This window comes from Microcaecilia unicolor, chromosome 11 (assembly GCF_901765095.1).
Source record: "Microcaecilia unicolor chromosome 11, aMicUni1.1, whole genome shotgun sequence".
In the NCBI taxonomy this organism is placed as follows: Eukaryota; Metazoa; Chordata; class Amphibia; order Gymnophiona; family Siphonopidae; genus Microcaecilia; species Microcaecilia unicolor.
In genome coordinates this window covers 187574833-187602461 of record NC_044041.1, presented here as the reverse complement: position 1 = coordinate 187602461, position 27629 = coordinate 187574833, and the positions used below count along the sequence as shown (strand labels likewise).

The window sequence follows — 27629 nt, the reverse complement described above, 5'->3', positions numbered from 1 at the left end:
GGCGCTGATTAGCTTAAGGAATTAAGTTGAGTGCACAACAGCTATGCACGCTGATTTACGCTCACAGCTTTAGTCACCATTTATAGACTCCAGGGGTTATTGTGTATCATAAGTTCAGTTCTTAAACACAAAAGTACTGTCTGGGGAGGCTAAAAACTCTGTTTGACCTTTTAGATTCCTCACTGATGAGAGCCAGATGGACAGTACCCCAGGGCTTTGCTATATTTATTTCATAAATTACTTACATACCACCTACAAGCCTGAAAGCTGTCAAAGCGGTGTATATTCAGGTACAGTGGGTATTTTGCTGTCCCTGGAGGGCTCACAATCTGAGGGGTCCTTTTACTAAGGTGCGCCGAAAAACGGGCTGCTCCAGTGTAGGCTCATGTTTTGGGCATGCGCAGATCCATTTTTCACTGTGCCTGTAAAAAAGGCCTTTTTGTTACATTTTTGCTGAAAATGGATGTGCGGCGAAATAAAAATTGGCGCGCGTCCACTTTGGGTCTGAGACTTTACCGCCAGCCATTGACTTTGCGGTAAGGTCTCACGCGTTAACTGTGCGGTAATCGTCTACGCGTGTAGAATGGCGATTACTAACCGGTTTCTGCCTCGTGCCAGAAAATAAAAATTATTTTCTAGCATGCGTTAAAAATGAAATTAATGCAAGGGCCACGGGGTAGCTGGTCAGTAAGTCCAAATTGGCGTGCACTGGGTGCGCGTAGGCGCCTACACAACTTAGTAAAAGGGCCCCTGAGTTTGCACCTGAGGGTTGAGTCTCTAGTCCCTACACTCCTTCCCTAGAACTCCGTTCACTAGGCAAATCTCTCCTAATTGCACCCTTCTCATCCATCGCTAACTCCAGACTCCGCTCCTTCTATCTCGCCGCACCTTATGCCTGGAATAGGCTTCCTGAGCCGTTACGTCTAGCTCCATCCCTGGCTGCCTTCAAATCCGGGCTAAAGGCCTACCTGTTTGATGCTGCTTTCGACTCCTGACTTGTAACTTTTATCTTATCCTTATGTGTCTGTCCTTCCCTTATCCTTTTTGGTCCTGTCTGTTTGTCCTGATTTAGATTGTAAGCTCTTTTGAGCAGGGACTGTCTTCTTCATATTAAATTGTAAAGCGCTGCATACGACTGGTAGCGCTATAGAAGTGATTTATAGTAGTAGTAGTAGTAGGTCTTCCTTAAATAGGAACCTGGTGAGGTTTCAGGGGTGACAAGAGCTGTTGGGAGCAGACCATAACCTTCTTGAAATTCCAATCCTATTACACAATTCTCTGCTTAAAACCCACCTCTTCAACGTCGCCTTCGGCACCTAACCTCTTCACCTCTACCCAGGAAATCTAGTCTGCTCAACTTGACATTTCGTTCTTTAAATTGTAAGCTCCTTTGAGCAGGGACCGTCCTTCTTTGTTTATTTTGTACAGCGCTGCGTAACCCTAGTAGCGCTCTAGAAATGTTAAGTAGTAGTAGTAGTACACACTGGGCCTTCTCTTTCTTCCCCGGGGCCTGTTCTGTAGTAAAACATTCATGGAAGTCTCCCATTTGTACTTTCTGTTTTATCTTCCCTTAGATTTTCTCTGTTGACCTGATTCTTCTCCTCGTTTTCCCTCTGTATCCCTGGAAAACGTCTATGCATGGGCAAAGGTTTAAAAAATAAAATTCCAAAGCCAGAAGTTTGTGGGTGTGAATTTCAATGGAAGTAAACTTCAGATTTAAGTTTGGAAATATTCTTGGGCTATGGAAATAGAAACAAATCCACAGTGGTGCACAGAGTTCACTCCAAGTTAATTCATTAAGGGTTCCCAAGTACTGTATACTGCTGATAAGAACAACAGAGAAACTATGAAAAGAAGAAAAAGTGTTGGCTAGCTTGTTGGGCACGAGAGCTCTGTTGTTCAAGATATGGAGCAGAGAAGCAAGGTCTGTGGTGAGGTCCCCGATGCCAGTACCACCTGCGGCATCGGCGTCTGTTGCCACCCAGTCGCTGGAGGGAGTTTCATCGTTGCTGGCATGGGAGTCGACTTCTTGGAAATGCCATTGAAGACATAGTTCCTCGGCGTCGGGACGGGCCCGGTTTCGGACTGCAGTTAGAGAACTCTTGTCCGATACCGAGTAGGATGCCTCGTGGGATGAAGGAGAAGATCCAAGGTATTTCTCTTCTGAGGAGTCTTGTGGTCTTCCTTCTGATCCCACTCCTTCGCCAGAAAGAAAGCTTTCTCCCCCGGAGAGTCTTTCTTTCTCGTCATTTGTCCGGGAAATGTCTGTGGCTATTCCCTTCCCTGTGGTATCTGAGGATGAGCCCAGGACTGAGATGCTCGAGGTCCTTAACTATCCTTCGCCACTACTGCATGGTGGAGGCGGGCAAATTCCAGAAGTATTAAAACGCTCATGCATCTTCCCTACAGCTAAAGCGGTATGGCAGTGGATTTGCAGGTATCATCACTTTTCTGGCAAAGTCACACCCTTCTTGGCTATTTGCGGTAACCCCCAATTCCCACCTGGTCGACTTCATTATGCTTTCTGGCGATGGCAACAAAATGGCCTGGTGTACATTTTACAGGTTTTGACCGAGGAAGGACGGATCAAACCTTTCAAAGAACTTCCAGGCAGGTTTTCCTGCAAGCCGGAGACTATTTTCATTATGTGCAGCTTCGTCACTATATAGCCAGCTTGCCTTGGGAATGCCTCACGGAGAATGTACAAGAGGAGCTTTCACGGAATTCAAACATGCGTGGGATAAACATAAAGGAATCCTGTTCAGAAGGAATGGATCCCCAGGAGCTTAGCCGAGATTGGGTGGCAGAGCCAGTGGGGGGAGGCAGGGATGGTGGTTGGGAGGCAGGGATAGTGCTGGGCAGACTTATACGGTTTGTGCCCTGAAGAGGACAGGTACAAATCAAGGTAGGGTATACACAAAAAGTAGCACATATGAGTTTATCTTGTTGGGCAGACTGGATGGACCGTGCAGGTCTTTTTCTGCCGTCATCTACTATGTTACCAGACATTTGAATGAAGAACAGTCTTATTCCAAACTTAAACGTGTGAAACCATTCTTCCCGAGGGCAACTTTCCGCAACCTGATACAATCAATGGTACTAAGCCATGTTGACTATTGCAATGGACTTTATGTGGGATGTAAATCACAACTCATAAAGAAACTACAGACTGCTCAAAACACAGCAGCCAGGCTTTTATATATGGAAAATCGCGATTCGACAGCGCCAAACCCCTACGAGAAAAACTGCACTAGCTCCCAATCAAAGAACGTATTACTTTCAAAATCAGCACCCTGGTCCACAAGATTATCTATGGCGAAGCCCCAGGTTATATGGCTGATCTCATAGACCTACCAACCAGAAACACAATTAGAACATCACGAACAAACCTAAATCTTCACTACCCTAGCTGCAAGGGACTCAAGTACAAATCAATTTACGGATCCAGCTTCTCCTATATAAGCACGCAACTATGGAACGTATTACCGAAAGCCATAAAGACAACGCAGGATCACCTCAACTTCCGGAAATCACTAAAGACCCATCTGTTCGAGAAGGCATACCCTACGGATCCAACTTAAGCGCCTGAACTCAGCAACACAACAAAACCAAAACTTGCAATGAACAGTATATAACTCTTCTCTTGATTCTCTAATGTGACTATAACAACATCACTCTGTATTTGTTTCATCACTGGACGTGGCTAACGCCTCACGGTACTATGTAAGCCACATTGCGCCTGCAAATAGGTGGGAAAATGTGGGGTACAAATGCAACAAATAAATAAGTAAATAAATAAATAAATGCAATATCTAAAATTATTCAAATGAACATGTAAAATGTTAGCTCCAGACAGTAGGTGGCAGCCAAGTATGCACAAGTTCAAGAGCATGCTTCTCCACCTAGCCCTGGGGACAACCCAGTCAGTCAGACTTTCAGGATATCTACAATGAATATGCATGAGACAGATTTGCATATGTACTGCCTCTTTGGTATACAACTCTCTTTCATGCATATTCAGTGTGAACACGTTATGTTATGTAAAGGATTTGTATACCGCCAAAGCCCTAATCAATCAGGTTAAAGCAGGTGGAATCATCATGAAATCTACAATCTTAAATGAAATAACATTTATAAAAATTAACAATCAACGCATACAGGGTCCCTTAACTAAGGTGCGCTGAAAAATGGGCTATGTTAGTGTAGGCGCATGTTTTGGGCACGCGCAGATCCATTTTTCAGCACGCCTGTAAAAAAAGGCCTTTTAAACATTTTTGCTGAAAATGGACGTGCGGCAAAATAAAAATTGGTGCGTGTCCATTTTGGGTCTGAGACCTTACCGCCAGCCATTGACTTAGCGGTAAGGGCTCATGCAGGAACCGTGCGGGGATCATCTACACGCGTAGAATGACGATATTCATTTTCCCACACGCGTAGCGGATGCGTGTCAAAATTGAAATCGCCACAAGGGCCACACAGTAGCTGGGCGGTCACTCAAAACTAATGCGCATTGGGCGCACATAGGAGCCTACGCGATTTAGTAAAAGGGCCCCATAAACTTGGTTAAAAAAACACGTGCGTTTTCAGCTTCTTTCTAAATTCCATGTAAGTCGAAATTAGACGAATGTTCAGAGTTAAAACATTTCAAATACTAACTGCACCGCAACCAAAGTACCTTTCACGAGCAGATTTAAACTTCACTGATGGAAAAGACAAAATTAAACATTCGCTATTTCTGCCACCTAAAAGTTGAAACAAAAGAAAAGCCCTCAGGTGCATCACCATTCGAAGTTCAAAAAAAAAATGTGGACCTCAACAGGAAGCCAATGAAGACTCACAAACAAAGGGGTGAAATGATCAATTGCTGAAAACTGGACTGCCTGAGTGTTCCCCCGAGGACTGGTTGACAAGCGCTGTCCTAGAGGAAAGATCCATTATTAGATAAGTAGACTTAGGGAAAGGAACCACATATCCATGGGAGTGACAGCAACAATCAAGACATGGATTTGTACTTCCTAGTGACCTGGCCTAGGATGCTGGACTTGATGAACCTTTGGTCTGATCCAGCATGGCACATCTTACGTTCCTAGAGCGAACTCTCGCTAAGCATGCACCATAAATGACATCAAGGGGAATGCTCTCTATACAAAAGGACCTTACGAGACTGGGACACTGGGCGTCCAAATGGCAGATGACGTTTAATGTGAGCAAGCGCAAAGTGATGCACGTGGGAAAGAGGAACCCAAACTATAGTTACGTGATGCAAGGTTGCACATTAGGAGTCACCGACCAGGAAAGGGATCTAGGTGTCGTCGTTGAAACCCTCTGCTCAGTGTGCGGCGACGGCTAAGAAAGCAAAATAGAATGTTAGGTATTATTAGGAAAGGAATGGAAAACAAAAATGAGGATGTTATAATTGTCTTTGTATCGCTCCATGGTGAGACCGCACCTTCAATACTGTGCGCAGTTCTGGTCACAGCATCTCAAAAAACATATAGTGGAATTAGAAAAAGTACAGAGAAAGGTGACGAAAATGATAAAGGAGATGGGACGACTTCCCTATAAGGAAAGGCTACAGCAGCTAGGGCTCTTCAGCTTGGAGAAAAGACAGCTGAGGGGATATATGATAGAGGCCTATAAAATAATGAGTGGAGTGGAACGGGTAGAAGTGAATCGCTTGTTTACTTTTTCTAAAAGTACTAGGACTAGGGGGCACGCAACGAAGCTACAAAGTAGTAAATTTAAAACAAATCAGAAGAAAATATTTCTTCACTCATCGTTTAATTAAACTCTGGAATTCATTGCCAGAGAATGTGGTAAAAGCAGTTAGCTTAGCGGGGTTTACAAAAGGTTTGGATAATTTCCTAAAAGAAAAGTCCATAAGCCATTATTATGATGGATTTGGGTAAACCCACTGCATATTCTAGCATAAGCAGCTTAAAATTTATTTTACTGTTCCGGGATCTTGCCAGGTAATTGTAACCTGGATTGGCCTCTGTCGGAAACAGGATACTGGGTTTGGTGGACCTTCAGTCTGTCCCGGTACGGCAATGCTTATGTTCTTACGTTATGTAAGCAGCATGCATAGGTCACAGCCCTGACAGAACCCGTGCTACCTCCTGCCTCTCATCATTCAGCCCTGCACAAAGGCATAACAAACTCTCCACAGCGTTTCCCTTTAAAATCATCTGGCTGACCAGCTCAGGTTTCAAGTAAGCCACATTGAGCCTGCAAATGTGGGGTACAAATGCAAAAATAAATAAATAAATAGGTGGGGAAAATGTGGGATACAAATGTAACACAATACCACTTTACAATGCAATTAAAGCAATACCACTTTATTTCTCATTCTGGAAATGAACTCTCTATACCTAACTGCTTAAAGTACTCTGTCACTTATGAACTTTAATGCAATACCACTCTGTATTTCTCATTTCGATAATGGCGACTGCCACTACGGCATAAAGTAAGCCGCACTGAGCCTGCAAATAGGTGGGAAAATGTGGGATACAAATGCAACAAATAAATAAATAAATAAATATACCATATCAGGGATCTCTTACCTCAGATAATTTCTTAGTGCAAAGTATTTGTTCATTTATTTATTTACTAGCCGTTAAGCCCGTTAAAACGGGCAAGATTTCCAGCTACCCTCCTCGCCGCCACTCCTTCCCCCCTCCGTGCCGGGCCCTCCGCACTGACCTGACAGTGCCTCTCACCTCCGTGTGGAAGTGCTGCAGGCAGCAGCAGATCGCTCTACTGCTCCCTGCAGCGCTTCCACACGGAGGTGAGAGGCGCTGTCAGGTCAGTGCAGGGGGCCCGATATGGAGGAGGGCGGGGGGGGGGGAAGGTGGAGGTTGGTGTGCGCGATGTTTGTTTCCAGGCGGCAGCGTCCGACAGCGACTCTGACTCCGTTTCCCTCTCTGTTCCGCCCTCTGAAGTCATCACGTCTTGACGCGAGGGCGGGACAGAGAGGGAAGTCTCTACTGCACATTTGCAGGTGAGTCGGTCACTTGCCGTTTATATGTTTGATTTTTTTTTAATTCTTCTTTTTTTTAATCACCAACTCATCTCAAAGGAAATAACTGGTGCACAACAACTGCATAATACCATCTTACAATAAAACACGCAGGGGTTGATATTCAAAGAAGGGCATTTTCTATATGACGTCTAGGTCCAACTTTGGATGTTTTGCTGAAAACGTCCAAAATTCAAGTGGGGAATTTAGCCATTTTCAAAACAGAAAAACGTCTTATCTTTTTCATTCAAAAATGGCTATTTGCTAGCTGTTTTTGTGCTCTGTGCATTTATCCTTTTGGTCAATTAAAAAAAAAAAAGTCCAAGTGAAAAACGCACAAAATCAAGCCATTGGGATGTAGGAGGAGCCACCATTCTTAGTAGACTGGACACACAGACATCTCAGGAGAGTAACGGGGCACCCTAGGGGGCACAGCAGTGGACTTCAAATAAATGATCCCGGGTGCACATCTCACTGTTACTCACTTATCTTTATTTATTTAGATTTTTCTCACATCTTTTTCAGTAGTAGCTCAAGGTGATTTTCATTCAGGTACTCTGGATATTTCTCTGTCCCAGGAGGGCTCACAATCTAAGTCTGTACCTGAGGCAATGGAGGGTTAAGTGACTTGCCCAAGATCACAAGGAGCAGCAGTGGGATTTGAACCGGCCACCTCTGGATTGCAAGACTGGTGCTCTAACCACTAGGCCACTCCTCCACTCCATCTTGTCTGCTGAGCCCCCCAAAACCCACTACCCCCAACTGTACACCACTACAATAGCTCTTATGGGTGAAGGGGCCACCTATATATGGGTACAGTGGGTTTCTGGTGAATTTTGGAGGGCTCGCAGTTTTCACCACAAGTGTAACAGGTAGGGGGAAGTATGAGCCTGGGTCCACTTGTCTGCAGTGCACTGCACCCACCACTAGACTACTCTAGTGACCTGCATGCTGCTCTAATGGACCCGAGTATAACATCTGAGGCTGGCAAGTAATGTTTTTGGGAGGTGGGAGGGGGTTAGTGACCACTGAGGGAGTAAGGGGAGGTCATATCTGATTCTCTCCAGTGGTTATCTGGTCATTTAGGGCACTTTTTTGTGGCTTGTTCATCAATAAGACAGGTCTAGACCAAATCATCCAACTTATAGCCCTGGGTGTTTTTGTTTTGTTCCATTATGGCAGAAAAAAGGCCAAGTAACACAAACACCCAGATCCTGCCCTTAACACGCCCCCTTGTGATTTGAACACACTTATGACGGACTTCATAGAAGAACATCTAAAAACTGTTTGAAAATACCAATTTGGATGTTTTTGTGAGGAAAACATCCAAATGCAGATTTATGCCATTTTTTGGGGACATTTGTCTCTTTTGAAAATGAGCCCCACAGTGATTTAACTGGTCAGAAACAGTATAAAAGTCAGTCCTATCTTTGGGGCCCTTTTATCGAACTGCGGTAAAATATGGCCTTAATGCACCTTTAAGCAGGCCATTCCTGCATGCTAGGCCATCTTACCGTAGGGGTAAAATATTAAAAACCTAACCAGAGAAATATATATCTGTAAAACATACAATATATATGTAAAATATCAATATGAATAATAAAATGTACATGTAAAACATAGACATGAACTATAAACATTGAGAGTCTCTTTTGATTCAAAAATTAATATAAACATTTAAAAATATAATAAAATAAACATATAAATATAAAAAAGCTAATATAGGGCGATTTATATATTGATACACATTGGATCACAATTAAATTCATAGTACACCAGTTCTTGGTATTTGACACACATTTTCACACAAAAGGTGCCTTATAGACTTGCAGTTCAAAAAATTCCTTTTTTTCATTATTCACCTTAACACTTTTTTATTATTTTTTATTATTTTACCATTCTTCCACTTTTTTCAATTTTTTCATTAATGGGATTTCATCATTACTTATCAATATTTTTGTCATTTAGGGAGACGCTGTTTTGTGCTGCTTGTGCTGGTTTTTTTAAATTCCTTTTATCCTTGTCCTGATATGCAATTTGCAAGTATTATATACCTATTTGACTTTTATTAACAATGTTGTTTATTAAACATGTTGTTTATTTGTCAGTATTTTTTATTTTTTCATTATTTTTTATCTTTATAATTACTTTTTTTTAATTCATTTTCATTTTTTATTTTTTTCATGGAATTATGCATTTTTTCATTATGTGATACACGAATTAAAAGATTTACATATTTTTACATATTTGTTCTCCGTTTAGTTGTTCTTATTTAAGAAAGATAAAGAATAGGTATGTGTCCTTATTCTTCTTTTTTTAATGGTTTTGCAACTTATTTTATTGATAAAAATTAGATTTTTATGTTTGTGTCTGTGCCCTTTCTTTGCTGGTAATTCATAATGTGTGTGTTTTAATACATAGTTTTTTTTTATATATTTTTATATATTTTATATATATATCTATATGCATTTCTGTTATATTTTTAAATATTAATGTTTAATTCAATTTATTTGATATACTGCAGTGTTATATTTATATGTTTATTTTATTATATTTTTAAATGTTTATATTAATTTTTGAATCGAAAGAGACTCAACGTTTATAATTCATGTCTATGTTTTACATGTACATTTTATTATTCATGTTGATATTTTACATATATATTGTATATTTTACAGATATATATTTCTCTGGTTTGGTTTTTAATATTTCATGTTTTTATAATGTTTAGATTTTATAATTTGATATGTTTGTTGTTTATTATAGCCCCTGATGCAGTCCTTTTTTGGGGCAAAACATGGTCTGTGTCGGGCAACTGTCTAACATACGGTATATATTCAATAAAATATTTTGGATATTATATTGTGTTCAGTTTTGGAGGCTGTATCTTGCGAAGGATGTAAAAAGAATTGAAGCGGTGCAAAGAAAAGCTAAGAGAATGGTATTGGATTTGCGTTACAAGACATATGATGAGAGACTTGCTGACCTGAACATGTATACCCTGGAGGAAAGGAGAAACAGGGGTGATATGATACAGACGTTCAAATATTTGAAAGGTATTAATCCGCAAACGAACCTTTTCCGGAGATGTGAAGGCGGTAGAACGAGAGGACATGAAATGAGATTGAAGGGGAGCAGACTCAAGAAAAATGTCAGGAAGTATTTTTTCACGGAGAGAGTGGCGGATGCTTGGAATGCCCTCCCGCGGGAGGTGGTGGAGATGAAAACGGTAACGGAATTCAAACATGCGTGGGATAAACATAAAGGAATCCTGTTCAGAAGGAATGGATCCTCAGAAGTTTAGCTGAGATTGTGTGGCAGAGCCGGTGGTGGGAGGCAGGGACAGCGCTGGGCAGACTTGTACGGTCTGTGCCAGAGCAGGTGGGGGGGGCGGGGCTGGTAGTTGGGAGGCGGGGATAGTGCTGGGCAGACTTATACGGTCTGTGCCCTGAAAATGACAGATACAAATCAAGGTAAGGTATACACAAAAAGTAGCACATATGAGTTTATCTTGTTGGGCAGACTGGATGGACCGTGCAGGTCTTTTTCTGCCATCATCTACTATATTACTGATCTGCAGGCTTATTCTCCGCGTTGGATTTTGCAGATCATTTGCCTTGCTGTTTTCTGGGTCTGTTAAGGGACCATTCCAGGTTTTATTATAATTAGGTCCACTTGCACTTCCTGCCCATCCAGGTAGAGCCAAAGACTTCCTGACTATTTACACATGATTAATTACTTTCACGGGGAATCTAGAATGGCTTCAAATATTAGCACAAGGGTCCCTAACAAGCTCCATGTCATAAGAACGGGCTGAGCCAGTCCTGGCTTTACCCCACTGCATGTAAAAACTTGTACTTCCACTTTCTCTGAGAAAGACTGGACTTTAGGTCCAGAGATGGGATCCAATGGGGTCAAACCCTAGCGATTTGTAGCTTGTTGGTGGACTGCTAGCAACACTGCTCCCCGTTTAGAAACTGAGGTATAGAAATGCCAAGACCTGTCGCTTCTTCCTCTTCAACATCAGCAAAATTCGCCCTTTCCTCTCTCAGCACACCACACGAACTCTCGTCCATGCTCTCATTACCTCTCGCCTTGACTACTGCAACTTACTCCTCACCGGCCTCCCACTTAGCCATCTATCCCCCCTTCAATCCGTTCAGAACGCTGCCGCACGTCTTATATTCCGCCAGAATCGATATACTCATATCACCCCTCTCCTCAAGTCACTTCACTGGCTTCCCATCAGATACCGCATACAATTCAAGCTTCTCCTCCTTACCTACAAATGCACCCGGTCTGCAGCTCCTCACTACCTCTCTACCCTCATCTCCCCCTATGTTCCCGCCCGTAACCTCCGCTCACAGGACAAATCCCTCCTTTCAGTTCCCTTCTCCACCACTGCCAACTCCAGGCTCCGCTCATTCTGCCTTGCCTCGCCCTATGCCTGGAACAATCTTCCTCAACCCCTACGCCAAGCCCCCTCCCTACCCATCTTCAAATCTCTGCTTAAAACTCACCTCTTCAATGCTGCTTTCGGCACCTGACCTTTCGAGAAATATAGTATGCCCTATCAGATTGACTCTACACTTGTCTTTTAGATTGTAAGCTCCTTGAGCAGGGACTGTCCTTCCATGTTAAATTGTACAGCGCTGCGTAACCCTAGTAGCGCTTTAGAAATGTTAAGTAGTAGTAGTGTGTCACCAATTCAGCCTTCCTAATGATTAAGAAGGACCTATCACAGTGTAACAATAGGACACAATCTTCTCAAAACTCACCTTCACATTAAAGAAGGCAAACGTAATGCAAGCTAAAATATTAGCGTCTAGCCCTGCAAGAACCTTCTGACTGATGGCTTTGGGACTCTTACTTTGATGCATCCCCTTGTCATAACTCACGTGTCACGCATCTCATGTGGCACTATTAATACTGCAGATAAGGCACCAGCCAACTGCTGTGTAATGTGTCAACATCTGGAAGAGAGTAGGAAGGGAGATAAGGCAGCCCTGCACACAGCGGAACTGAAGACACATTATTCCGGGGCTGCCGAGACAATCTGGCAGCAGTAATTCAAACCACTTGGTGGCTGAAGCAGTGGCTGTTTCTCTGAAGAGACTGCCCTTCAACTCAAGGAGCTCTGACTGAAGTCTTTTTGTCAGGTGCACTCTATTCAAATTATAAGCCCGTAAATATACCTGTATGATCAAAGACCACTTTGGTGCTCGTTTTCAAAGCTGACAGATGCCTCAAATTGCCTAAAGAAAGTCCATCTGCTAACCATGTCTAAATCCCGATTTTGGAAAGTCAGAATTTGGACACTTCACACTGCAGTTCATCCACATTGCAAGGGGGCACATTTTTATTTTTTTTTTATAATAAGTTTATTAAATCATAACAATACACCACAGAAAATGCAACAGAACAGTACAAAACACACAATATGGTACAGAGTGCTGAGTTCTAACCCTAAAATTAGTCCTTATTGGATAGAAAAAGGTCTAAAGACTTCCATTTGCGGATAGCTGATTTGTGTCCAGACAGGGAGAGTACTGCAGATTGCTCATATTTTTTATAAAGCAGAATCCAATTCTACCACACCACCACATTCACATGGGAATTATCCTTCCAGTGCGAAATGACCAGTTTCAGCGCAACTGAAACCAAAAAGTCATACAATAATTTATCATTGTCCGTGTAGAGAAATGATATACAAACAGATTTCCATATCACATATTTAGGTAAAAAAGATTCTTGGAAACCAAAAATCTTTTCCAATTTTTCCCAAACATCTGACCAAAATGTTACAAGAGGTGGACATTCCAACAGTAGGTGTGTGAGAGTTCCAGTTTTGTTTTTACAGGACCAACACAAATCACAACTAGAGGACCCAGACAGTTTACTCTTTCTAGGTGTCCAGAGGGGGCACATTTTGGACGGGATTAGGGAAGGCCCGTTAAGTAAGACGTCAACAGCGATTTTCAGATGGAAGAAACATCCACGTCTAAAAAGAAGGACGTTTTTATCTAGGCCTGTTTCAGTCACGCACAAGTTTTAAAAAAGGTGCTCTGATTGGGCAGCTGACGGTCCCCCCCCCCCCCCCTCCACTCCTCTGAAAGTAAAGTGGTGTGGTAGCCGTGATAATCCACTTTCAAAGGTAATAAATAGAAATAAAACAAAAAAATAGAAAACTAAAATAAAATATCTTTTTTATTGGATTAATTTAATACATTTTTTGATTAGCTTTCAAAGGTAACATCTTCTTCTTCAGATCAGAAATTTCAGTACACATAATTGCCAGTGGCTAAGTTGGGTGCCAATCGAGTCTATTCCGTAATAATGTGTATAAATTCTGGGAACACCCCTGTTCACACCCCCTAGAAATTATGTAACATAGTAGGTGACGGCAGAAAAAGACCTGTACGGTCCATCCAGTCTGCCCCAGGGGCGTAGCCAGCCTTCCGTGGGGGAGGGGTCCAGAGCCCGGGGGGAGGGGGCACATTTTAGCCCTCCCCCCGGCGCCGCCCCCCCCGCCGACATTGCCGCTCCGCCCCTCCCGCCGCGAACCCGCCGCCGCTGCAGCCTACCTTTACTTTTGCTGGCGGGGGATCCCACTCCCCGCCAGCCGACGTCTTCTTCTCAGTCGCTTCCTGCTCTTCAATTTGTTTGCTGACGTCCTGCACGTTGTACGTGCAGGATGTCAGACTCAGAGAACAGAACTGTTCTCTGAGTCTGACGTCCTGCACGTACAATTACATGCAGGACGTCAGCAAACAAATTGAAGAGCAGGAAGGACTGAGAAGACGTCGGCTGGCGGGGACTGGGATTCCCCGCCAGCAAAAGTAAAGGTAGGCGGCGGCGGGGGCGGGTTCGCCGGGAGGGGGGTCCTGGGGTGAATCTGCGGGGGCCCCGGCCCCCTCAGGCCCCACGTAGCTACGCCACTGGTCTGCCCAACTAGATAAACTCATATGTGCTACTTTTTGTGTATACCTTACCTTGATTTGTATCTACAATTTTCAGGGCACAGACCGTAGAAGTCTGCCCAGTACTAACCCCGCCTCCCAACCAATGGTGCTGCCACCCAATCTCCACTAAGCTTCTGAGGATCCATTCCTTCTGAACAGGATTCCTTTATGTTTATCCCACGCATTTTTGAATTCCCTTACCGTTTTCCTCTCCACCACCTCCCGCGGGAGGGCATTCCAAGTATCTACCCCTCCCTCCGTGAAAAAATACTTCCTGACATTTTTCTCGAGTCTGCCCCCCTTCAACCTCATTTCATGTCCTCTAGTTCTACCGCCTTCATGTCTCCGGAAAAGGCTCGTTTGGGGATTAATACCTTTCAAATATTTGAACGTCTGTATCATGATCACCCGTTTCTCCTTTCCTCCAGGGTATACATGTTCAGGTCAGCAAGTCTCTCCTCATACGTTTTGTAACGCAAATCCCATACCATTTTTGTAGCTTTTCTTTGCACCACTTCAATTCTTTTTACATCCAACGATAGGGACCCTTTTACTAAAGGGTTGACGAGCGGCAGTAGGCTTGCCGCGCACCTATCCGGAACTTCCACCAGGCTACCGCAGCAGCCTGGCAGTAATTCCACCCCCAGCGTGCAGCATTTCCAGCGCTACAGAAATTTACTTCCGTATTTTGACCACCGGGTTAGCGTGGAGCCCTTACCGTGCTATAGGAGTTCCACACACAGCGTTACAGGATGCAATGTGTGTGGAACTCCCACTCAATGCTAATTAACACCAATAATTGGTTGTTAGCAGTCAATTATTGCTGCTGATTTATTTCTTGTTACATTTGTACCCCGCGCTTTCCCACTCATGGCAGGCTCAATGCGGCTTACATGGGGCAATGGAGGGTTAAGTGACTTGCCCAGAGTCACAAGGAGAGCTGCCTGTGCCTGAAGTGGGAATTGAACTCAGTTCCTCAGGACCAAAGTCCACCACCCTAACCACTAGGTCACTCCTCCACTGTTGCTACTATTTGAGATTCTATATGGAATGTTGCTATTCCACTAGCAACATTCCATGTAGAAGTCGGCCCTTGCAGATCACCAATGTGGCCGCGCAGGCTTCTGCTTCTGTGAGTCTGATGTATGTGCAGGACGTCAGACTCACAGAAACAGAAGCCTGCGCAACCTTCTACATGGAATGTTGCCAGAGTGGAATAGCAACATTCCATGTAGAATCTCCAATAGTATCTATTTTATTTTTGTTACATTTGTACCCTGCGCTTTCCCACTCATGGCAGACTCAATGCGGCTTACATGGGGCAATGGAGGGTTAAGTGACTTGCCCAGAGTCACAAGGAGCTGCCTGTGCCTGAAGTGGGAATCGAACTCAGTTCCTCAGGACCAAAGTCCACCACCCTAACCACTAGGCCACTCCTCATCTCCCTAATTAATTAATGAAGTCGCGGGCGCAAATAGGCTATGCGTGCTGATTTATATGCACAACTTTAGTCGCCATACATAGAATCCAAGGGAAAATGCTTGGCAAAGACACATCAGGTATTATGAACGGCTGATCAGTTTTATTCTGTTGCAACAGTTTGACAGTTTAATGGGCCACCAGATGTTGTTAAGCTTGCCTTTGGGTCGGGGTGGCCACCAAGGCTGCTAGGGGCTATCTAAAGGCATCCACACACATCAGTATTTAAAAAAAAAAAAAAAAAACATATTAAAATCCAATTAGCAGGATAAAAGCCAGATGGATTCTTGTGGCGCCACCTAAGATATTTTACGAAGAACACATGTCCAATTACGATGCACCCAAAGTCAAACACCCTTCAGAAAACTCTTTTGTCACATTCGGATTTCATTTTACCCCTTCTCCCCCAGCAAATACTTTTTTTTTCATTAATGACAGATGATGGTAAACATTTAAAAAAAATATCAATGCTCTGGACCCATAAGTGGAAGCAATTTCTCAACATATAATGAAGCATACAGAATGAACCAAATACGTTTCTCAATGTCTTTAATCAATGCCTCAACATTAGCCATATTTTTATTTATTTATTACATTTGTACCCTGCGCTTTCCCACACATAGCAGGTTCAATGCGGCTTACATAATAAACAAATTACAAGTCCAGCAAGGAGAAAATTACAAACAATAGTGGAGGAGTGGCCTAGTGGTACAGCGCTACGTAACCCTAGTAGCGCTCTAGAAATGTTAAGTAGTAGTAGTAGTAGTGGTTAGGGTGATGGACTGAGGAACTGAGTTCAATTCCCACCTCAGGCACAGGCAGCTTCTTGTGACTCTGGGCAAGTCACTTAACCCTCCATTGCCCCATGTAAGCCGCATTGAGCCTGCCATGAGTGGGAAAGCGCAGGGTACAAATGTAACAAAAATAAAATAGATACTATTGGAGATTCTACATGGAATGTTGCTATTCCACTAGCAACATTCCATGTAGAAGGCTGCGCAGGCTTCTGTTTCTGTGAGTCTGACGTCCTGCACGTCAGACTCACAGAAGCAGAAGCCTGCGCGGCCACATTGGTGATCTGCAAGGGCCGACTTCTACATGGAATGTTGCGCTAGTGGAATAGCAACATTCCATGTAGAATCTCAAATAGTAGCAACAGTGGAGGAGTGGCCTAGTGGTTAGGGTGGTGGACTTTGGTCCTGGGGAACTGAGTTCAATTCCCACCTCAAGCACAGGCAGCTCCTTGTGACTCTGGGCAAGTCACTTAACCCTCCATTGCCCCATGGAAGCCGCATTGAGCCTGCCATGAGTGGGAAAGCGCAGGGTACAAATGTAACAAAAATAAAATAGATACTATTGGAGATTCTACATGGAATGTTGCTACTATTGGAGATTCTACATGGAATGTTGCTATTCCACTAGCAACATTCCATGTAGTAGGCTGCGCAGGCTTCTGTTTCTGTGAGTCTGACGTCCTGCACGTATGTGCAGGACGTCAGACTCACAGAAGCAGAAGCCTGCGCGGCCACATTGGTGATCTGCAAGGGCCGACTTCTACATGGAATGTTGCGCTAGTGGAATAGCAACATTCCATGTAGAATCTCAAATAGTAGCAACAGTGGAGGAGTGGCCTAGTGGTTAGGGTGCTGGACTTTGGTCCTGGGGAACTGAGTTTGATTCCCACTTCAGGCACAGGCAGCTCCTTGTGACTCTGGGCAAGTCACTTAACCCTCCATTGCCCCATGTAAGCCGCATTGAGCCTGCCATGAGTGGGAAAGCGCAGGGTACAAATGTAACAAAAATAAAATAGATACTATTGGAGATTCTACATGGAATGTTGCTACTATTGGAGATTCTACATGGAATGTTGCGCTAGTGGAATAGCAACATTCCATGTAGAATCTCAAATAGTAGCAACAGTGGAGGAGTGGCCTAGTGGTTAGGGTGGAGGACTTTGGTCCTGAGGAACTGAGTTCAATTCCCGGCACAGGCAGCTCCTTGTGACTCTGGGCAAGTCACTTAACCCTCCATTGCCCCATGTAAGCCGCATTGAGCCTGCCATGAGTGGGAAAGCGCGGGGTACAAATGTAACAAAAAAAACCCCCATAGAATAAAGGACTTAATAATATGTAATATGACCATGGAAAGGTGCTACAATGATAGGATAAATAAAAGGGAAAGGGAGGGGTATGGTATAAGGAAGAAGATGGTGAAGGAAAAGACAAGGGGGTAAGCATGAAGGATATTGGGAGACATGGTTTAAGATATAAACAACATCGAAACAGGGTCACGAGGGCGCGCTTATAAGGTTAATTCCGGACGTTTGGGTAAGCTTGTTTAAAGAGGTGAGTTTTCAACATTTTTCTAAACGGAAGATAGTCATTCAGTGTTCGGATGGATCTTGGTAGAGCGTTCCAAAGCTGGCTGCCTAAGAAGGAGAAGCTGGATGCTTTTCAGTCTACTTTTTAAAGCAAAACAAAAAGGTGTTTATGAGATGTATGTCCTCCTCATAACTTTTGAGTTTGGCATCTATCACACCAAATTTTCAAGACCAGGACTTGTTATTTGGGGAGGGAGAGGGGGATTCACATATACATGCACATCCTGGTAAGTAGGCTCCATTACCTCTATGTGGAATTTGTTGCGGAGTAAAATGCTAGGGGTGAAAACAAGACTAACTCCATCCATCGGTAAAGACATAGCTGCCTTTACCGATACGCAAGACTCATGCTGTGTTCAAGTATCTGATTCTGCTTGACCTCGTATGCACTAAATTTACTGGGATAATTCTGGTGATAGCTATCTTTGCATTACACCCAACTGCTGATCCGCTACTGAAGGTCGTCATCTCTTTTCTGAAAAGCTTATATTTCAGGTGGAAATAATAGTGACTCAAGAATTAGTAGAATTTGGTTTAATGCATGCTCAATTATTGAACAAATTCAACCCTATTTGAGTCCAGACAATATGACTAATGTCGTCCTTGCTTAATTCTTTAACTATGATGATGCCTTTTAGTTGATTTTACCTAGGAAATCATTATACCATATCCAAATATTGCAACATACTGCAGCTTGTTTGGTAGGGGGGATTGAGAATGATAGATCGGTCTCTCTCCATTGATGAAAAGTCATCATTGGCTTCCAGTCTAACAATGAGGAATATTTAAAATTTTGGTTATGGTATATCATGTGAGGGAGGGCTTGGGTCCGGGATACTCTGATCTTTTAGTACCTCATCAACCAGATAGAAGAGCCTATTCCCCCCGTTTGCACAGGTTTTTTACCTCCCTGTGAAGAAAACCGAGGAACAACAGATGCAGAATATTCGAGATAACCAAGAGCTTAATGTTACAGCTTTGTTAGAAACCTCTGAATTAGATCAAATAATACCAACTACTTTAGTGGTGACAGTAGCTCTAATACCGGATAAGTCTTGGATACTGAAATTGTTCTTCAAAAATAAGGATAAAACTTTCAAAGGACTAAAAATTTGAATTTTTCCAGATGTTTTGTTACATTTGTGCCCCGCGCTTTCCCCACTCATGGCAGGCTCAATGCGGCTTACATGGGGCAATGGAGGGTTAAGTGACTTGCCCAGAGTCACAAGGAGCTGCCTGTGCCTGAAGTGGGAATCGAACTCAGTTCCTCAGGACCAAAGTCCAGCACCCTAACCACTAGGCCACTCCTCCACTCTTGCTACTATTTGAGATTCTACATGGAATGTTGCTATTCCACTAGCAACATTCCATGTAGAAGTCGGCCCCTTGCAGATCACCAATGTGGCCGCGCAGGCTTCTGCTTCTGTGAGGCTGACGTCCTGCAAATACGTGCAGGACGTCAGACTCACAGAAACAGAAGCCTGCGCAGCCTTGTACATGGAATGTTGCTAGTGGAATAGCAACATTCCATGTAGAATCTCCAATAGTAGCAACATTATATGTAGAATCTCTAATAGTATCTATTTTATTTTTGTTACATTTGTACCCTGCGCTTTCCCACTCATGGCAGGCTCAATGCGGCTTACATGGGGCAATGGAGGGTTAAGTGTCTTGCCCAGAGTCACAAGGAGCTGCCTGTGCCTGAAGTGGGAATCAAACTCAGTTCCTCAGGACCAAAGTCCACCACCCTAACCACTAGGCCACTCCTCTCGAAGGAAACGCAAAAGCGAAGTCAGAAATTTCTTCAGATGAAACAAGAGACACAAAAAATTGGAGCTACTTTTTTTCTTAAATACCCATGTAAATGTTTGATCACTTATCAGTCAATGAAATATGCATACTATGATCCTATTCAACTCTCATCTTTTATAACATCTAAAACTAATGACAGAATAATAACTCTTGATTATTGATAGTGAATCTATTGCAACCGATTTATATGTTGAAGTATTTTCTTTATATCTCCAATATACCATCAATGGACTCCATATTGTGGACTGTTGCGAGGTTAAGATTTTCTTATTTCTATTAGAACTATTTTCTATTAATGCCAATGTAACTAACTGAACTTTCTTTACAAACTTTTTAAGTTTGTTTGATGTATAAATCTAAAAATTATAAAAAAAAAAGTTAATAACAGTTAAAGATAGACCTGCTATTTAAGCAGCCTATCTTAACCACTTAACAGCCAGAGAGGAATCTGAAGACCTCCAGATATGATTCTGCAGACTCAAGCCACCTGTAAAGCTCAACAGAGGACCAGTTGATGGACCAGGAGCAAAGCACTCAGCAGGGCCGGTCTTAGGCCGAGGCGACCGAGGCGGCCGCATAGGGCCCTGCGCCTCAGTCAGCCTTGACCTAGTTCCGGCCGCCCGGGGATCGTCATGACGTCAGAAGAAGGCAGGACACAGCGAAGAGAAATGCTTTTACTGGGAGCGCTTTCACTGACGCTGTCGGACTGGAGGTAAATTTAAAAGGAAAAAAAGGAAAGGGATCGATCGTGGGGGAGAGAAGAGGGCGGGCAGTTGGGGCAGGGAAAAGAGGGACATGGATGGGATGGCAGGGCTCAGGGAGAGAGGGGAATTGCTGGATACATGGGTGAATGGAGGGGGGCATGGGAGAGAGGAACAGATGGGAGGGCAGGGCCCAGGGAGAGGAGAAATTTCTGGAAATGGAGGGGAAGGGAGAGGGGAGAATTACTGGATGTGGATGGAGGAGGGAAGGGCAGAGAGGGCCAAGGATGGACTTGGATGGGATGGCAGTGCTCAGGGAGAGGAGAAATTGCTGGAAATGGAGGGGAGGGGAGAGGGGAGAATTGCTGGATGTGGATGGAGGAGGGAAGGGCAGAGAGGGCCAAGGATGGACTTGGATGGGATGGCAGGGCCCAGGGAGAGGAGAAATTGCTGGAAATGGAGTGGAGGGGAGAGAGGAGAAATGCTGGATGTGGATGGAGGGGAAATTGTTGAATTTAAGGGCTGGATCGGAACACTTTGAAGGCAGATGCTGAAACTGGAGAAAGGATAGGGACAGGGGGCTACAGATGGTAGACAGAACACATAAGGACACAGGAGGATGGTGGACATGGTGAGAGAAAAAATATCAAACGGAAAGAAGACACTGCATAAAACACTGGGCCCAAAGCGAATAGAAAAACTAAATGATCAGACAACAAAGGTAGAAAAAAAAGTATTTTATTCAGAATTTATTAATTGGAATATGTCAGCTTTTAGAAATGTGCATCTGTGATATTTTGCATGTAAGTTTCAATTTTTCTAGTATTGCTGCATGCTGAGTCTGACTTCTTGAGGTAACTTTCCATTCAGTATTTTGCCTTCATATTTGTTGTGTCATGTGTTTTTCATGTGTGATCCTGCTAGCGTGTAGTATTTGCAGCCCTTTTTTTTTTCCACAAGGTAGTGTATTGGTGTTTTAGAGCCTGGTGTAATTACAGTTCTGCCTTTCCATGCATAAGGTTGTAGCTCGTCCTGTCCTTGGAATTAGTGCTGTTATGGTTTGGTAAGGTTCTGACTGTGTTTTTGCACAAGTTTGTGTATAGTGTTTTGCAGTGGAGAGATTGTGTGTCCACACCTCTGACCCCCCGGGGTTATGAGAATTGGAACTACTAATTGTGGACTTGAACTGAATAATTTCTTGGGAGGGGGGTTTCATAATAGCATTGTGCTTATTTCAATCAGTTTTTCTGTACAATTTTAGCTTCATTTGTCTTTATTTGAAATTTCATAAATAAAAAATGTTCTAAAAATTGAATAATCTTATCAATGGGTGGGGCGGGGGCGGGGCTAGGATGGGGTCCCACCAAATTGGTCTGCATAGGGCCCCGCACTTGCTAAGACCGGCCCTGGCACTCAGAACCACATGCTGAAAAGTATGTCCATCCTCCTGCTGGAGATAGAAAATACCGAGGAGCTGGACTGGATGCCAAAAGAGATATGTCTCAGCTCAGTTTTCCGTTCACTATCTCTACCTGTTGATTGATGGACACAACTATCCCACAGGTTCTGAAATAGTGGGATGCTATATAATGGAATTACTTTTTTTTAGATAAGAATAAAAATATTAATTTAATATCTTTCCTCCCCCAGGATACCATAATGCTTTGTAACTCAAAATGTCAGACACTTACACAGTCATCTGTAACAATAGATGATTTTTCAGCACATTTCCAGCACCTGGTCAGAGATGTCCAAAAAGGACAAGATGAGGAAAAGAAGGCAAGGTCATTACATACAGGTGAGTAAACTCAAGAGCACAAAGAGATAACATCCCTTGGTGAAGGTCACCCAAGGTCTTTCTGTAAAAGAAATCTGAATTCGCAGCTTAGGCGTTCTCCAGATTTGAGATCAATGTTATAAACAAAAGACCACCCAGTTAATGAAACACTGTTTAAATTCACAGCAGACAGGCACACCATGAAGACTGCAACACATGCTTTTGATAAGTGTGCTTTTTTCCCCCGATAATAACAGCCCTGGGGCAGAGATGAATACTAAGCAGTCATAAATTTGCATTGCATGGAAGTTCTCATTTGTCTAGGGCATCTGCTAGATACTTGGTTGGGCGTGGTCAACTAATCATCACTGGAATGGTGCCAGGGTACTACATTTCATAAGGTATCATGTGGAGCCGTTGAAAGGTTATATTTCCCGTACACTGTCAAATGTTCTGCTCAACAACGAGAGACAAACCCACAGTAACCCTAAAGAAGGGTAAAGCCAGAACTAGCAGCTAAGCTAACTGAAGGTCGAGGGCAGACTGGATATTGCTTGTTTCTTGGTATCAGTGTTGAGGCCAAATAAAATTGTGTGACCCCCCCCCTTCCCCCCCGGAGGTGAAAAATAATGATGCACATATAGAGGAGCCTGCCTAGGTTGTGACTCCAAACTTAGGGCCATGTTTACTAAGCCATGCTAGTGTTTTTAGCATGTGCTGTGTAGATGTCCATATGGGCATCTACACGGTTAGCGTGAGCTCATTTTTAGCATGGGCTAAAAATGCTAGCGCACCTTAGTAAACAAGGCCCTTTGGTTTTCTTGATCCCATCTGGAGTCCCAAGCCATGGTTTGGGACGTTCTGGTACACATAATATTTTGGATTTGTATACAGAAGAACAACATGTGGAGAGCAATTTTAGTACAGGGCGCCTAGTTTAAGAGGGCTTCAAATGACGAAAGAGAGGGTTGCAAAGTATTCAAACAAAGAAAAAAAGCACAACTGGGCCTTCAAGACTGTGAAAAACAAAAGTCCTGTATTCATAAAGACCCGACACGGGCGGCGAAACAACACCTGCCTCAGGGGTCCAAGTTAACGAGGCTTTCGAAAAATACAAACAAAACAGGTGAAAAAAATCCTATCTAGTTCCACTTTCCTTTCGGTGATGGTATATCCAACAAATTAGCTAGGGCAACAAATAAAACCTCCGTGGCGAACACTATCATTTGGTGTTTTTTCTAACCGATAGTGTTCGACATGCAACATAGGAAGTTATGGGGACTATTCCCTCCCCACCGCCACAATATTCCAGTCCATTGTTAATAAGACCCACCCAACTCCTTGCCCCCCCCCCCAAAAAAAATGAGCAGGGAAACTACACCTCTGATCTCCTAGAGCACTCTGAACATCCTAGTACATTACAAGATGTGAAGGCATGTGATTCACGTGCAATACATATGCTTATATGGAGCTGATATTCAGACCATGGGAGAGAGCCCGGCTAACTCCCGCAGTCAGCGGTCGGACCAGATATTCAATGCTAGGCCATTTCTGGTGGCCGGCATTGAAAATATGCTTTATTTTTGGCCACTTTAGACTTAACCAGCTAAGTTTATATTATGAGATAGCTGGTTAAGTTTAAACCAGCCAAAGATATTCCAGCTATTTACGTAGCCCGATGCGACCGCTTACAATAGCCGGCTTTGCACTGAATATTTGGGGATATCCAGCTATATCATGTGATATAGCCGGTTACCTCCTAGTGGCTAACCAGGAAAATTCAGTGGGAGATAGCCGGTTCTCCCCCACTGAATATCGCCGGATAGCCGGTTTAAGTGCCATTTATCCAGCCAGGTCTGCCTGGCCAGTTCAAAGGGTTCAAAGGATTCATCCAGGACCGCCAAGGGTAGGGGAGCAGGGGGGACAAGATTCCCCAGGCCCAGCACCAGTGATCAAAAGACTGCCCTGCCGGCTGTGGGCCCTTCTTTCTGCTGCATCTAGGGTTACTATATGTCCGGATTTACCCAGACATGTCCTCTTTTTGAGGACATGGCCGGGCGTCCGGACGGATTTGGCCAGCCTGCCCATTTGCCCGGATTTCTGGACAAACGGGCTGGCTGGTGGGGGCGGGACTCCCCTACTCTACTATCCCTGGTGGTCTAGAGTTACCTCTTCGGGGCAGGAAAGAGCCCCCTCTTTCCTGCCCGGAGCGCTGCTGATAGCTGCCCTGCATCCTGTGAGTCTGGCTCTCGGCGTTTCAAAATGGCCGCCGAGAGTTGAAGAAGCCTCGCGAGACTTCAACTCTCGGCGGCCATTTTGAAACGTCGAGAGCTGGACTCACAGGATGCAGGGCAGCTGGCAGCAGCGCTCCGGGCAGGAAAGAGGGGGCTCTTTCCTGCCCCGAAGAGGTACCTCTAGACCACCAGGGATAGTAGAGTAAGGGGAGGGGATGTGTAGGGGGGGGAGTGGAGATGACAGGGGGAGGGAAGGTGATGGGGAGGAGGGGGTGACCGGGGGAGGGGAATATGCGTCAGGGGTGGGGCGAGGACATGAAAGTGGCGGAGCAGGGGGCGTGAAAGTGGCGGGGCAAGTGTCCTCTTTTTATGAGGACAAAAAATGGTAACCCTAGCCGCATCCTGCCTCTGAGGAATCAGGAAGTTACTTCACAGGAACCAGGACGTGGCAGAAAGAAGGACCTGTAACAGTGCATTCTCTCTTGTTCACTGCTGCGGGAGGGGGCAGCGGTGGGGGGTAGGGGGTAACAGCGGGGCCTTGAAGATTGTATAGTAGATGATGGTCCATTCAGTCTGCCCAACATATGCATACTTAGTCAAGCTGTCCTTGCCATTTTCAGGGCACAGACTGTAAAAGTCTAATGGTGTCAAGCAGCTGTAAAATTCAGAGTTCTCTGGGTCTAAGATGGTTTTGTCTACACTAATTTCCTTTACTATTCAGTTCCCAGGCTGCATGGGAGGGCTGGGCCTGTAGTTTAATTTGCAGCCGACCGATCTGAGCCAGAGAGACCTCTAGAGATTATTCCTCTCACGAAAGCCACCACAATTAGAATGGCTACAGCTATTTTCTATTTATTTCTTTACGACTGGCCTGTTCCCGACCTTGCCTCGAGATACAAATGAAGACAGGCATGAGCCAAATTCAAATAATAAAAACCTCTCGAAAACTTCTCAAAGATACATTCAGTTAGTTAGTCCAACAGAAAAGTATCACGGCAAAAAGTCTGTGCTAACTTTAGCCACTAAATCTCTTTTCATGATACAACTCAGCCTTCCCACGCTACGCATTGGAGAAGCCAACAAACCCTGTGCTTCAGGCTGTAAACCTCTCCTAGGGCAGTAAATCTGAATCAACTACTCAAGCTCAACAGGCTGCCCTCCATGACCCATCACCAAGATTTTAAACTGGATTCAAAATACACTGGCAACTAGTGTAGCATTTCCTACTATGAGGAAAATGTGATTTTGGCAGCGACACTCCATCAACAGCCGCAACGCCTGTGTAGAACACCTCGACAACGCTGTTATTGTACATTATTCAATACTACAACCAGTAGAGTAGATCTACAAAGATGTACCTGACGTTGAATAGTTAGAAAGTATCACACTTGAAAAAAATATACAAATCTTGAAGTACAGGTAGGAGGGAGGTTGTCAATGATTAAATTCGTCGCCATTTAAAAGGACATACACCGAATAGTGTAAAAGATTATTATGGTGACTGTATGAGACTCTCCCTTGAATAGCTAATAGTATTTAGTGGCACATTGCGTTACTATATATACTTCATAGATCTTCTCTACTGGTTGTAGTATTGAATATTGTATTGTTACAGTAGAGTATTGCCAGAACTAATTGACAGTTTATTGTACATTAGCACAAGGAGACAAAAACACATGATCTTACTCTACCTGCCCTGGCTTCACGGCCGCTAGTTTACGCAGTTGTAAGAAAGGGTTTTGGCCAGTCTTGGATTTCAGGCAACCCTACCTTGATGCACTATGCGGAAGTACCAAGGGGGAGCATTCTATTTTTTTTTCTTTTGCAGGAGATTTTGTCCTGCCAACCTAGTTCATGCTTCATCCCATTCTGCCAATGGCCTTCCCCCACTCCACCCCCTCTGTAACACTTCTCTCCCAGCCCTGTGACCCTGAACATCTTCCAGTCTTGCAGCTGATACTTCATGCTTCCTATCTGTGGTCAAATGCAGGCAGAGAAAAGGCTCAGCAGTGACTCCCAAGTCCTCTGCATTCCACTGGAAATTCCAGCATCTCCGATCCAATGCAGGAGACTTGGCAGGTCTCCCTCCTGGAGCTAGGTAACTTGGCAGCTCTGTGTCCTAGGAGTGAGGTTCATAACGTTTGTGTAATTTAACCCATATGGAAGCATTACAAGAATGTTTGTTAGGTACATAAGTACATAAGCATCGCCATGCTGGGACAGACCAAGGGTCCATCGAGCCCAGCACCCTGTCACCGACAGTGGCCAAAAGAACGAGCAATTTGTCCCGCCTATCCTAGAAATACTGAATTTATTCCCTCGTCCATGCAATTACATTCTATGGCTTTTTCCTCCTGGAAGCCGTCCAACCCTTTTTTGAAGTCCGCTAAGTTAACCGCCTTAACCACCTTTTCCGGCAGCGAATTCCAGAGTTTAACTACGCGTTGAGTGAAGAAATATTTCCTCTGATTCGTTTTAAATTTACCACACTGCAGCTTCATCGCATGCCCCCTTGTCCTAGTATTTTTGGAAAGCGTAAACAGACGCTCCACATCGACCCGTTCCATTCCACTCTATCGTATAGACCTATCATATCTCCCTTCAGCCGCCTTTTCTGAATTTTGCTGATCTAAGGACACTAAAGTAAGCAATGACACCATGCAGTAAACAACGGTTTATTGTTTCCTACACTTTAGCTGTTTACCGCCCTACATAGCGTGCCTAGAGATCTGTGCTGAAATTGGCGTGGATTCTATAACAGTGCGTGTAACTTAACAAGCTTAATAAGCAATAATGAGCACAGATTGGCACTGATTAGAATTTAGGCCCACAAGTTGCTAAGCATATTCTGTAACAATGTGCACCGAACGTCTAACGCATGCAGACAAAAAGGCGTGATTATGGGCGGGGAAAATAGCATTTCGTTGGTGTTCTGAAATTTTCACGCCTAGTTACAGAATATGGCCCAGTGCGCCTAAATCCACATGCTGAGATTTACGCCATGCTTTCATTGGTATAAATGGATGCACGTAGATTTGGGCGCTGAAATATCAACTTAAGCATATTCTATAATCGGCGCCTAAATCTAGGCACCAATTATAGAATATGCTTAGCTGGAACTGATTTTAGCGCCGATTTTCTAGGCGCCATATATAGAATCTCCAAGGGCCGCTGAGAAGGGGCAGGGGGGGCCAAAATTCCTCGGGCCCGGGCCTCCAAGGGGGGCCCGGCGCCACAGTCCCCTCCACCCGCCCCCCCTCTGTCCA

General features: G+C 44.1%; 1 protein-coding gene across 1 annotated transcript in view; it reads right to left on the bottom strand.

Moving 5' to 3' along the window:
* Nucleotides 1-27629, bottom strand: part of SDC3 (syndecan 3) — a 311472-nt gene that overhangs the window by 53453 nt on the left and 230390 nt on the right. The window lies entirely within an intron of this gene.